Here is an 8,499-nt window from a genome sequence, read left to right as displayed (position 1 = left end):
ACTGAGAAGGGTTTAATATATTCTTAGTTTCAAGATAGTCAAGTAAATAAACCTTCATTAAAGTTTCAAATATTTTTGAAAATTGTAAGTTGAGATATTGGTCTATAATTTTAGGGTCATCATCGGGACCAGACTTGTGGATAGGTGTAACTTTTGCAGTCTTCAACAGAGATGGAAAAGTTCCAGTTGTAACAGATTGATTAAAAAGTATAGCCAAAGGGATTGAAATGAAATGAGAGTTTCTTTTAATATAAGAGGGTGATATATCATTAATGCCTGATTTTTTATTGTTTAATGACTTAATTACTGTAGCCAAATCAAAGGTGGTAACAATAGGGCACATCATAGAATTTGGAAAGTTACCTTTAAGATAGTCTTTCGAGTATCTATTGAAGGCTTCCGATATATCTGACGGATCACTTAATACTGAATTATTATACTGCAATGACTTGATATTGTTTGCTTTGTATGTATTACCTTTTAATTCATTGACTGTTTGACAAATCTTTTGGTATTTCTGCAAAATTTGTAAATATTTGGAAATAATAGTTCATTTTGGCAACCCTAATATTCTGAGTAAGGTAATTTCTATATTGTTTAAAGGTCTCATAAGAAACTGTTCCAAGTTTATACATTTTAAACAAGTTACATTTATGTTTGATAGATTTAAGTATTCTGCCTGTAAGCCAAGCATTATGAAGTCTTTTTGTAGTTACATATTTTGTTTTAATGGGGAAACTTTTATTGTAACATTCATAAACTCTTTCATAGAAAAGATTAAAATTATCATTTGAATTTTCTAGATTTAGTAGTTCCTCCTGGTTTATTTCATGTAGCTCATTGGTAAATAGATTATGATTATTGGTGTTGAAGACAGTGATCAAAGTCCCTCTCTCTCTCCCTCACCTTCCACGGCAGCAGGGTGAGGAGGAGGAGGAGGAGGAGGAGCTCAGTGAGTATGGCCCACCAGGGAACACTTGGGGCTGTGGCCAGGGGTGGCCACATCCCTGCTGTGGACCTGTGGAGGGTTACGACAGGTCAGGAAGGGTCAATGTGTGTATGTTTACCTGTGTTTGTATATGGGAAAGGATTACAATCCTCTACAATACATCTTTAGGGGTGAGAAACTTGCCATATGAGGACAGACCTAAACATTTAAATCTGCATTCTCTAGAAAAGCGAAGGTGTGAGGAGACTTGACGGAGGTTTACAAATGTATGAAGGGCTTTAATTAATAAGGTGTTAATAAGACTTTGGTGGTGTGAGGGCCGGGTAGGACACGTAGCAATGGGTTCAAGTAAGATAAATTTAGGACACAGGAAAGAAATGATTTACTGACAGAGTGGTGGATGAGTGGAACACACCTGGCAGTCATGTGGTGGGTGCCAACACAAGATACATTCAAGTAGAGGTTAGATGAGTTCATGGATAGTGAGGAGCTGCCTTGTATTGGCCTATCAGCCTCTTGCAGACTCCTTATTATCTTGTGTTACGTTATATCTCAAATGCATGAGTAGACTGATGGATGCCTCCTCCTCATCATATGCTACTCTTATGGCTTGAAATAACACAAATAATGAATGCCTGACTCAGCGATGGGTTAGCTCAGGCAGGGGTTATGTCCCTCACTGACAGACAGACTGACTAACCGGGACTTCCTTGGGGTCACTGTCGTGCGGTAGAGCGGTGACTCACTGGACCACACGACTGGAGACAATGACGTCCTGATGGGGCACTGGCGGGGCGACGCGGGGCAGCAGAGGACACGGCACAACAGGGCAGGGATGACAGGGAGGATTGAGTTTAGTTATGCACACGGCAGAGGTCAGAGTAAGTGTTCATTGATCCGTTTAATTTGTCAAGCGTAAGACTACCTAAGCCTTTCCTTGGGCATGAAAAACAGTATTGCCAGCTCTCCCTCACGAAGAAATGCCAGCTATTACCAGCTCAAAAAACAATGTCAGCTTTTAAACTGTTTTCTGCCTCCCTTACATTCCATAGAGTTCATTTCCATCACTTTTTGGGGTCTGTTTGCTATTACTGACAGGGATAATCAGTGTGTTGGGTGTGGCCATTGACCCACAGCAGAGGTTCATGGGAAGCGTGTAGGGAACAGTGCCTGGCTGACTGACATTGCTGGGACTGATCTCAAGGCCTGGGTCAATATCCTCAGAGAGTTCAGGCCTCACACACCAACAATGGATAAGACTCTCTGGGTACTTCCATGGGTAGTGGTACGAGGCTAATTATAATTTGACAGGGCTTTGGTAGAGGTTGTATTAGTAGTAATATTTCCATGGGCAGTTTTATGAGCCAAGTGATAGCATGACAAGGCTTTGGTAGAGGTTGTGTTAGTAGTATTTCCATGGGCAGTGTTATGAGCCAAGTGATAGCATGACACGGCTTTGGTAGAGGTTTTGTTAGCAGTATTTCCATGGGCAGTTTGAAGAGCAAAGTGATAGTTTGACACGGCTTTGGTAGTGGTTGTGTTAGTAGTATTTCCATGGGCAGTTTGAAGAGCAAAGTGATAGTTTGACAAGGCTTTGGTAGAGGTTGTGTTAGTAGTATTTCCATGGGCAGTTTGAAGAGCAAAGTGATAGTTTGACAAGGCTTTGGTAGAGGTTGTGTTAGTAGTATTTCCATGGGCAGTTTTAAGAGCAAAGAGATAGTTTGACACGGCTTTGGTAGACTCAAGGATAATTTCCGGTAAACAAGAGAAACTGTTATGTAATGTATCAGTCTTTTTAAAATGCATAATGAAAATAGTTACAAATCACCAAGGATGAAGTATAAAATCACTGTTGAACAACTCCGCAGAGTATGTCGGGGATGTGTCTGGAACAAGAGGTTCACAACACACTGCTTGAAACTTGCTTTCCAGAGGAATGTTAAGGATCACTGGATCTCGGAGTGGCATTCAACAGTAAATCATCATGCAGTACTTATGTGACTTATAAGGACAGTTTCTTTTTTCAAAGCTACTTAATAAGGTTACCAAATCTGTACAGAATAAGTCTTTGTAAATTTAGAACTAATAACCACAGATTACCCATTGTTGTAAGAGGCAGGTTTACCAGAACCCCCAGAGAGGAGTTTTGTGGCAAATGTGGCAACAATAGTCTAGGATTACCCATAGTAAGTAACAATAGTCTAGGATTACCCATAGTAAGTAACAATAGTCTAGGATTACCCATAGTAAGTAACAATAGTCTAGGATTACCCATAGTAGGTAAGTAACAATAGTCTGGGTAGTGATGCCGGGGTGCAGAGATATAACCAACACCATACCTCTTCTTTGGCTCTGAAAGGATATGATGACCTGACTTGGCAACAGAAAATGGGAGTAAAAACATGAGTAGGAGATTGCGAGCTAAGATAGTGGTGCTGATGAGGCCGAATTAATACCAAGAACTCAATTTCTTTTTTACCTCTGAAATGACATATACGTACCGGGTCAACAGTTAGTGATCCCAGTGGCATGGCGGAGTGTCTTGCAAACACTTTTAGCCATATATACACAGCCTCGCCCCCAACCCTTCCTGCAGCTCACCAGATGTCTAATACTCAGTTTTCTTTTATTCTGCCATCTCTGGAAAGAGTTAAGTTGGCTATTGACAATTTGGATAATAACACTAGTATGGGTCCTGATGGCATTCATCCTCTGGTTCTGAAATCTTGTCAATATCATCTGGCTTACCCTTTACACCTTATTTTTACAAAATTATTAAATACTGGACAAGTGCCCTCAGCATGGAAAAGTTCTAACATAGTCCCTATATTTAGGAAAGGTTTGCACTCGGACCCTTTGAATTACCGTCCTGTGAGTCTAACATCTATATGCTGCAAGATGCTTGAAAGAATTATTGTGGAACAACTTAATCTTTACTTGGATAATAATTTAATTTTGTCTGATGCCCAGTTTGGCTTCAGAGCAGGAAGGAGTGTCAAGGATCAGTTACTCTTGACTTATGATGAAATTAGTCAAAAGTGTTGATGCAGGAGGTACAGTTGACCTAATCTTACTTGATTTCTCAAAAGCTTTCGACACAGTTTGCCATTCCATTTTGATCACAAAGCTACATCACTTGGGTATTTCTAGTAACATATTGTCTTGGATTCATAACTTTCTTACCGGCAGGAAAATGTCAGTTGTTGTTGACGGTTAGTACCTGCAAAAGTGTGTTAAGTGGTGTTCTGCAAGGTTCAGTCCTGGGTCTCGTTCTTTTCTTATTTACATTAACCACCTGACGTCATCACTTAGCTGCCAATATAAGATCTTTGCTGATGACTTGAAAATTTATATGAAGGTTCAGAGTAATAATATTTCCTCCACAATCAACTGTATAGCTACTTTCCAGCAAGATATTGATGTACTGAATGGAATGGCAAAATCATGGGGTCTTAACCTCCACCCAGACAAATGTGTGGCTTTGAGATTTGGCAGAGATCTCCCTCCTGCTGGCCTTTTCGACCAGTACTTCATTGGTGATATTCCTATCCCATTTACCACTCTGAGCAGAGATTTAGGGGTAATGTTTGATGCTAAACTGAAATTTCATGACCATATTCGTTCCGTGGCTTCCAAAGCGGGTGGTGTGGCTTCCAATTTACTGAAATCAACACTGTGTCGTAGAGGCTTGATCCTTGTTTACCTTTGGTACAGGTGTACACTGCTACCTTACTGTACCCACATCTCTCTCATCAGTCGTCTTCTCCAACGAATCCTTTGATAGCCTTTTTGAATTTTGCTTTGACTCTCATTCGACCGGCTTAGTCGCCGCACTACACTACCACCTGTCGTCCTCATCCATGTAGCTATCCAGTCTACTCTTAAAACAGGCTATCTTCCCTGCACTCACTATGTGATTGCTGAGTCTATTCCACTCCCCCACCACTCTATTACTAAACCAATGCTTGCCTATTTCCCTCCTACATCTATACTTTTTATAATTTAAATCCATTACTGCATGTTCTATCCTGCTGGCTAATTCTCAGTACTTTACTTATATCGCCTTTGTTGTAACCCTTGACCCATTTGAATACTTTTATCAGATCTCCCTGCACTCTCTTGAGACATGTCCCCTTATACATGACCTTGTTCTCTCCCTTTCCTCCATTCCATCTAAAAGTAAAACTCTAGAAGTGCACTCCACACTCTCTTTCCCTCTCCTCCATTCCATCTACAGATAAAACTCTAGAAGTGCACCCACCCACTCTCTCTCTCTCTCTCTCTCTCCTCCTCCACGAAGGTCTGTGTACACTTGAGGGCCTGGCAGGCAGAGTGGGGCTGAGGGTGTCACAGGCTGACCTGAGGGTGTGGAGCCTGGCTGGGGCTGGTGTGGGGCCCTGAGTGGAGTCGTGGCCGGAAGTGTTCTGCTGTGTGGGGCGCCGCGCCTGGCCAGGGTGGGGATGAGGGTGTGGAGCCTGGCTGGGGCTGGTGTGGGGCCCTGAGTGGAGTCGTGGCAGGAAGTGTTCTGCTGTGTGGGGCGCCGCGCCTGGCCAGGGTGGGGATGAGGGTGTGGAGCCTGGCTGGGGCTGGTGTGGGGCATAGTCCTGAGTGATGATGTTGTTCCTGCCTGCTGTGTGGGGCGCCTCCCGAACGATGTTTAGAATATTTACATAGATTTACATAGAAAATCAGACCACACAGACCCCATGGTCCAGACTTGGTGGTCTGTCCTTAAACCTAAGTGATTTTACATTAATCAGAAGACTCCAAAACGTTGCATTTCTACTCTAGTTGATATTACGTTGAAGGAAGTGACGGTCGAGCTTATTTTTGAAGGAGTCAATCGTGTTACACTGGACCACTGATGATGGGAGCTTATTCCATTCTCGCACTACAACGTTGGTGAAGAAAAATTTGGTGCAGTCTGAATTTACTTGTCTACATCTGAGTTTTACGCCATTGTTCCTCGTGCGCAATGTGTCATCGATCATAAACAATGTTGATCTGTCTACATTCGTGAAACCATTAAGTATTTTAAAACATTCGATCAGTTTTCCTCGGAGGCGACGTTTCTCAAGAGAGAACATGTTAAGGGTAGAAAGCCTTTCTTCGTAGGATTTGTTGCGCAAGGAAGGGATCATTTTCGTTGCCCGACGCTGAACACCTTCTAATTTAGCAATATCCTTTGCATGGTGGGGAGACCAAAACTGTACCGCATATTCCAAGTGGGGTCTGACTAGACTGTTGTAGAGCGGGAGTATTACATCTTTATTCTTGAATACAAAGTTTCTTTTAATGAAGCCCAACATTCTGTTCGCTTTATTTGCTGCATCGATGCATTGCTGTGAGAATTTGAGGTTTGACGCGATTTTGACCCCCAAGTCCTTGACGCATTGAACGCTTTTGAGTTTAACGCCGCGCATTTCGTATTCGAACTTCTTATTCCTCGTTCCAACTTGAAGGACCTAGCACTTGTCTACGTTAAAGGGCATCTCCCATCTATCCGACCAAGCTGAAATTTTGTGCAAATCCTCTTGGAGGCTTTGCCTGTCTTCGTCAGTCAGAACCGAGTTACCAATCTTTGTGTCGTCTGCAAATTTACTAATGCGGTTATTGAGTCCAACATCCACGTCGTTGATGTAAATAATGAAGAGCACTGGGCCAAGAACCGAGCCCTGAGGGACGCCACTAGTGACAGGCGCCCACTCTGAGTTAAATCCGTCAATCACTACTCTTTGTTGTCTGTTGCTCAACCAATTCGCGATCCATTGGTTTACTTGACCGTCAATACCTATTTGCTTTAATTTGTAAAGTAATTTATGATGCGGGACTTTATCAAACGCTTTCTGGAAATCAAGATAGACTACGTCCAGTGATTTGGTTACGTCATAAACAGTGAAGAGGTCGTTATAAAAGGTTAATAGGTTTGATAGGCAGGATCTTTTGTTTCGGAGGCCATGTTGTGAGTCCCCAATCAATGAGTGGCTTTCAAGGTAACTCACAATTTTGTCTCTAATTATGCCCTCAAGTAGCTTACCTACAACCGAAGTTAGACTAATGGGCCTGTAATTACCTGGTACTTTTTGTCTCCTTTCTTAAAAATCGGTGTCACGTTAGCCTTTTTCCAATCTGAAGGACGATGCCTTGTCGCAAGGACATATTGAATACGGTTGTGAGGGAGGAGAGTATTTCGCTCTTTGTTTCTTTCAGCAGAGCTGGATATACTTTGTCAGGTCCAGGACTTTTATTTGTTTTGAGTGATTTGAGGGCTTTAAGGACTTCATCGGGTTTTATTTCAAAGCTAGACAATGCATGCTCCGGATTTACATTAGTACTGGTGTTGGTGGTGGTGGCGGGAGGACTGTTATTATTAAACACCGAGGAAAAGTAATTGTTTAATAGGTTTGCAACGTGTTGGCTATCAGTCACTAGTGCACCGTCGCTGTTTGTTAAAGGTCCAATTCCACTTCTGATCGCCTTTCTGTTGTTTATATAACTGAAAAAGGATTTCGGATTATTTTACAGTTGGCTGCAATATTTTCTTCATATCTACGCTTTGCCTGACGCACTAACCTGTTTATTCGTCGCCTGGCATCATTGTAAAGTCTAATGTTTTCGGGCGTGCTTTGCTCTTTCTTTAACCTGTAAGACAATTTTCTCTCCTTGACTGAGTGTTTAATTTCACTATTAAACCAAGGTGGACTTTATTAGTGTTAATTCGCTTCTCGCACAAGGGGAAAAATGTGTCCTGCTGAGTGAGTAAGTGATTTTAAAGCTTAGCCAGGCGTCCTCTACATTGCCGTCATCTGATAGTTGCATATCTATTAGTTTTCGTCGGATTTCCACGAAGTTGGCTCTTTGAAATTGGGCACCTTTACTTTATTTTCAGTCACCGATGTTTGAGCTCTAATGTCAACGCGCACTAGTTTATGATCGCAGGAACCGAGGTGTTCTCCTACCGTGACATTACTGACTAGGTTATCTTGGGTCGCTATGACAAGGTCAAGTATGTTATTTTGTCGAGTTGGTTCAGAAACCATTTGGCTTAGATAATTTTCCTCTAGAAATTCGATCATTCTATGGGACTCACCTTCTGTACCCGACAGTGTCGCCCAGTCGATATGGGGGAGGTTAAAGTCTCCTAGTATCAGTGAGTCGCTGTTATTAAGTGACTGCCTTAAGACGCTGTACATTTCAAGATCGGCATCAGTGATTGCCTCAGAGGCCTGTAAGTGACAGATATATTTAAATTGACTTTTGCAGTGTTTACTCGCACGCACAAATGTTCAACGTTACTGTTTCTTGGTGTTCTGTCAGTGGGTTGCAAGTAGCTTTTGACAAAAAGGGCGACACCACCCCCTCTACGGTTTACACGATCATTGTTGAAGAATCTGTAGCCATCTATGTTGTATTCGGAACTTAAATCAATATTAGTGGTGTCGATAAATGTTTCGGTTATAGCAATTACGTCAAAGTTTTCTGTCAGAGCAAGACATCGCAGTTCATCAAACTTGTTTCTTAGGCTACGCGCATTGAAACTAAGGACTCTT

At 42.1% G+C, this 8,499-nt stretch overlaps 1 long non-coding RNA gene across 2 annotated transcripts in view; it reads right to left on the bottom strand.

Moving 5' to 3' along the window:
* Positions 1 to 5,532, bottom strand: part of LOC126993814 (uncharacterized) — a 10,744-nt gene extending 5,212 nt beyond the window's left edge. For both annotated transcript variants that reach the window (XR_007748299.1, XR_007748298.1), the window contains exons 1-4: positions 5,309 to 5,532; positions 3,451 to 3,589; positions 1,650 to 1,735; positions 907 to 1,018 (exon numbers count right to left, since the gene is read on the bottom strand). This is a non-coding gene — a long non-coding RNA (uncharacterized LOC126993814). The remainder of the gene's footprint in view (positions 1 to 906; positions 1,019 to 1,649; positions 1,736 to 3,450; positions 3,590 to 5,308) is intronic.
* Positions 5,533 to 8,499: the final 2,967 nt, after the last annotated feature.

This window comes from Eriocheir sinensis, unplaced genomic scaffold (genome assembly GCF_024679095.1).
Source record: "Eriocheir sinensis breed Jianghai 21 unplaced genomic scaffold, ASM2467909v1 Scaffold68, whole genome shotgun sequence".
In the NCBI taxonomy this organism is placed as follows: Eukaryota; Metazoa; Arthropoda; class Malacostraca; order Decapoda; family Varunidae; genus Eriocheir; species Eriocheir sinensis.
Note: the sequence above shows the minus strand (reverse complement) of the source record. Positions and strands in the feature narration are given on the sequence as shown.